Consider the following 6,000-nt stretch of genomic DNA (forward strand, 5'->3'; position numbering starts at 1 on the left):
GCTAGATGAAAGTCATCTGCATGTAGAGAAGTGTTAGTGGGAAATATAAATCGCCCTCCCACCAGCCTCTCTGTCTCATCCTGGGTGGTTTAACACAAAGAGCATAGAATCTCAGGAGGAAAAATGGAAATCACAGCTCTGATTAAATACTTAAAGGAAGCAGTCCAAGTAAGAGATGCAAGATCTCTACAGAACTGCCATGTATGCCCAGTCTAAATGTCTAAGAGGAGGTGAGGGCTTATAATGGACTCTTGTCAAATAAATTCAATTGTTTCTCCTATAGTCTAAGCTGTTGTGGACAATGTGACTCTAACAGAATTCATTACACACACTAATGGCACATAATACTCTGTTTTGAATGCTGACAGCATCTTCTTTCCCATATTACTGGTACCTGAGGATCAAGATCTGTTCGCATTTATGTGACAAGGCCTCTGATATGTTATATAGTACTTCTTCTGGGTTACCTAAACTCCATTGCCATTTGTGAAAATTGAATAGGTCACAATTTAGTGCAAGTGCTTATACACTCTGATTTCCAAAACTTTCAGTATATGCATGTTGTCCTGATGGTCTTTAGTCTGAACTTCAAAGTGTTGGTTATGATATTATCGCACATCTCCTAAGAAGAGTGGCTGAAAACCTCGAACAAAATTTAGGAGCCTGCTTGCTAAGTAGTGTTTCCTGTGACTCCACAGGCAGATTCACAATACTGAATCCTCAGGCAGTCAAAGAAAATTTGTCATCTCTTCAGCCCCCCACCACTGAAAAGGAAACCTGACACCAAACTGGATCTTTTGGATATTGGAAACAGTGTGTGATTTCTTGGGAATTTTGCTTGGTCCTTTATATCAACTAACCCACACATTAGCATCTTTTGAGTGGGGCCCAAACATTCTGCTATGGAAACTGTCCAGCAAGCTGTGTCATGCTATCTTTAGGGCTCTACATTCATAATGACCACTTAGAGCTTTAAGTCTCTGCAACCGATGATTTTCCAATTGGAGTCTCTGGCAAAAGGAAACAGTCTCTGCCTGGAGATGTGCCTTGGAGTTTTGGACTCAGCTTCTCCTTGACATGAGTGTTAGACACATCTCTTTTGAAAAGCAGCTGTTAGTTTGCTACTGGGCTTTTTTCAAAACCAAACACCTAAACCATGGAGGCCTTGCATCTTTCTACCCTGATGTTCCCTTATATATGGTGGGCAATTCCAATGTAACACCTATAATGCTGAGAAAAGATCAACAGGTCTCGCTTGCCAAAGGTAAATAGTACACTTAAAAGCTTATCTGGCCTCACCCCGGTGGAATATAAACTGTATATGAAAGTGTGTTATATGAAAGGGTGTTATACCTTTCAGGGAAACTCTATTAATCAGTCTGCCAGCTGAAGTAAAGCTGCTGACTAAATGAGGCCTTGACTCATTTAGAGGTTCAACTAAATGCCTGGGCCTGGTTCACTGATGGTTTAAATAAGCTGAAACCTGATGATGTCCACTGCACTGCTGCATATGTTCAATCTAACTGCCAGCTAAGCAGAATTGAAAGCAGATGGTGGTTGCTCTCCTCAGTGGCCAGAACTCAAGACTATTTTCATAGGTCTGGGTAATATTCCCCTAAATGAAGTTTGTCATATTTTTAGTGACTCATGGCATATTTACAATAGCCTAGATGTTTGGTCTACCACATGAAAAGCTACAGAATTGCAAACTTAAGACATCCCTCTATGAGGCTTCAAACTATGGAAACTGAGGGCTGACATCACCAAGATGGCTACATAGATTGTTCCCAACTTCACTCCCCCTCACAAAATAAAACAACCAACTACTCATGGACAAGACTCCACTGTGAAAATTCTAGAAAATGGGAGTAAGACTGAAGCACTCCCCTATAGTTTAGAGACCACAACAGTCCACATTAGAAGGTTAAGAGGAGTGGCTACATGCTGACTGCGTTACCCCTCCCCCAGGATGATGCAGCACCGCAGTGAGAGGTCTCTCCTAAGCCTAGAGTTCTTCCAGTGGGAAAAGAGAGCCCAGGATAGACATCAGCTTCTCCAGCATTGTGGATTGCTTTTTGGGGGTCCCCCACTCTGGTCTTGTCTCACAGGTATCATGGAGGAACGTGAGGGGCTTGACCACTAGAAATCTAGTTGTGATAGAGAAGGTGGAGGTGCTTGCAACAACCAGCACATGGATCTTGGCAGACCGAGTTCCCACCTGCAGCACCCATGTAGTAGTCCCAATCGGCAGCTTTTCTCACCTGCAGAAAAAAGATAGTGGTTCATTCTGACCAGCGAACTCAGCAGGGTGCAGGTGTGCCTGATTCGGGTCCTCCAACAAAGAGTCTTGCTGGACCTGCAGCCTTGTCTGCCTGCCCTCTGCCCGGGCAGGGGAGATAGTCACAGCTCAGTTCACACCTGAGTGTAGCTCTTGGCCATTCCCTGACCAGAAAGCATGACTAGGAATACCTGGGAAGTTTCTTGGAGCTGTCTTTTCTGCTCTGCCTGGCAGAGGAGCTGATTCATAGCCTTGCATACTGCTGAGTGTAGCTCCCAGCACCACCTTACCAGAAAGCCTGGTCCGAACACCTGGAGAGCTGGGTGGCCTAGCAATGCTATGGCAGAGAGCCCAGTAGGCAGAGCTGATTGACCACAGGGCAAAACTAATGGCCCAGTTTGGCCAGGGAACTTGGGGCATGGGTCACCTTGAGTCAAGTTCACAAAGAACCTTGATAGCTTTGGAGCTGGGTCTCCCACTCTGCCCAGGCAGGGAAACTAATTCATAGCCCCACCCATTTCTGAATACAGCCTTCAATCTGCCTAACAAGGAAACCTAATCAGAGCACATGGAAAGCTGCCTAGCCCATCTAACAGACCTGTTTATAGTGGCACTTTAACAGAGAGCACAGCCTGTGGCTTTCCATATCTGCAAGGAAAACTGGTGGCCATGTCTGGCCAGGGAAATTAGTGCACAGTCTTGCCTAATTTGGGTCCCCAAACAATGAGCCATGCAGGACTTGGGGCCCATTCAGCTGCCCCACAGTGCAGGGGATCTGATTTATAGCTCTGCCTACTGCTGAGTATACTAACCAGTCCTGACCATCTAGGAAGCCAGACCAGAGAACCCAGGCAACTGCAGAGCCCATCCTACAGCTTGCTTAGACAGGGAACCAAGCCAGCAGTCCTATACAACTGTTCTTAACAAGCATCACCCCTCCTTGACCTCAGAGGCAGGGTAGTGGCCTTGCCCAAAAATAGACCCTGATAGCAAGCCCCAGGACATTACCAGCAGATATGTACAGAAACCCAAACTGAACTGACTGGAGAAGAACTGTCTCTGCCAAAGAGAATCTGTAAAGTCTGAAAGAGCATTGATTACTCAAATGCACAGATACCAACATAAGAAATCAAAGATCACAAACAAACAGAAAAACATGACACCACCAAAGGAAACTAATAAAACTATAATAACTGACCTAAATAAATGGAGATTTATAAACTGTCAGAAAAAAATCAGAAGAAACCTCTTAAAGAAGTTTAGTGAACTACAAGAATACACAAGAAGAAAAATAAACAAAATTAGGAAAACAATATATGAACAAAACAAGAAGTTCAAGAAAGAAATAGACGCCATTAAAAAAAAATCCTAAAGCTAAAAAATGACAAAACTGAAAAATCCAATAGAGAGCTTCAAAGGTAGATTTGAACATGAAGAAAAAGAATCAGTGACCTAGAAGACAGGACATTTGAAATTATTCAGTCAGAGGACCAAAAAGAAAAAAGAAGGAAAAAAAGTGAAGAAAGCCTACAAGACTTACAGGACACCATTAGAAGAAAAATGTCCACATTATGGGAATTCTAGAAGGAGAAATGAAAGAAAAAGGGACAGAAAATATATTTAAAGTAATAATGGCTGAAAACTGTGCAAACCTGGGAATAGAAATGGACATCCATATCCGTGGGGCCCAAAGGACTCCATATAGGTTGAGCCTGAATAGGGGTACACTGAGAGACATTATAATTTGATTGTCAAAAGTGAAAAGCAAAGCATTTTGATAGAAGCAAAGGAAAAGTTACATACAAGGGAACTCCTATAAGATTATGGGAGAATTTCTCAACAGAAACTTTTCAGACAAGGAGAGAATGAGATGATATATTCAAAATATTGAAAGAAAAAATCTGTCAACCAAGAATTCTATACACGGTAAAGCTTTCCTTCAGAAATGAAAGAGAGATAAAAGACTTTACTGAACAAACAAAAGCTGAAGAAGTTCATCACCACTAGACCTGCTTTACTCTAAATGCTAAAGGGAATTCTGTGAGTTAAAATAAAAAGATGCTTATTAACATCATAAAAACATAAGGAGACAGCAAAAAGATAACTGGTAATGGTAAATACATAGTCAAAGTTAAGATTCTGTAGTATCTTAATGGTGGTGCATAATTCACTTAGAGCTCTAGTTTGAAAGCTAGAAAACAAACAGTAAAAATAACCATGACTACAATAATCTATTGTTGGCTACACAATGTAAAATATACGTAAACTGTAATATCAATAACCTAAAATGTGAGGAGGAAGAGAAGTAAAAATGTAAAGTTTAGGAATGCTATCAAAGTTAAGTTACCAGTTTAAAATAGGGCGCTATAATTTTAATATATTTTATGTAAACTTTGTGGTAGCCACAAAGAAAAACTCTGTAGTAATTACACAAAAGAAAATGATAAAGAAGTCAAAGCACACTGATACCAAAAGTCTTCAGATCACAAAAGAAGACAGCAAGACAAGAAGCAAGGAACAATGGATCTACAAAATAGCCAGAAAACAATGAACAAAATGGCAATATCTATAGTTCTTAGCTATCAATAATCACTTTAAATGTAAATGGATTAAAATTCCCAATCAGAAGAGATAGAGTGGCTGCAAAAATTAGAAAAAAGATCCAATTATAGGCTGCCTACAAGAGACTCACTTTAGCCTTAAAGACACACGTATACTAAGAGAGAAGGGATGGAAAAGATAGTTCAAGCAAATGGTAATCAAGAAAAAGTAGGAGTAGCTATACTTATACAAAATAGACTTTTAACTAAAAATGGTAAATAAGATGGAAGAGGTCATTATATAATGATTGTTAGTTCACAACCTTGGATGTTGCCTGGGTAAAATTCTGAACTGGCCTCCATACATGGAGGGCAAGGAGAGACCAAAGAATGAGGTAAACCACTCCCGATTTGTAGGTGGCAAGTTTAATGAGCAAGGGAACTTACACAGAAGAGTCTCTTGGGTAGCCATAAGAAAAGTAGATCTCGGCATGCACCCACCAAAATCTTAAAACTTTATATAGTGATCTGAATGGGATTCAGTCATGTATACAGTCAAGATGGTCTCAGAAACATGTTATTCTCTGAAGGCTGTGTCCTTGAAATAGCTCCCATGTGGGAACACTGGGTGAAATGTACATTTCAAGGACAGGGGAGGGAGTAGGGAGGCTCTGATTGCCCAGGTCCAGCTTGTGAGTCAACTGGAGGTCACATCATCCCAAAGACCTCCTTCAACACTCCACCCCTTGCGATCAGCTCTTATAAACTTACATGCTCCCCTCTTCTACAACATGCCCTGAGTGGTCAGGAAGGGGTTTCATTAGCACTCTGGGGCTCATTTTGCAGCTATCTGGCTGCATTGGAGGCAGATGCCATGGCAACAATATAGGCACATGCAGGAGTAAGCACAGATTAAGATGATGATACCCAAAATAAGTAACAATTTTTTCCACCAAGAGCCCCATGATCTGAACCACTGATTTATTAAGTCCCCTAGGCTAGGGATCAGATCACTCAGGATGTTTACTTGTGTCCTCATGTGATTTTAATAAAAATGATACATTAGCAGACTCACTAGATACAAACACACAACATTCTGTTTGGATAATGGCACAGCTGCCTCCTTGCAAGGCAGTAACAATGTCTAAGGCCATCTTATTTTGGAGGACATTTTTTCTCATT

The sequence above is a fragment of the Equus asinus genome, chromosome X (assembly GCF_041296235.1).
Source record: "Equus asinus isolate D_3611 breed Donkey chromosome X, EquAss-T2T_v2, whole genome shotgun sequence".
NCBI lineage: Eukaryota > Metazoa > Chordata > Mammalia > Perissodactyla > Equidae > Equus > Equus asinus.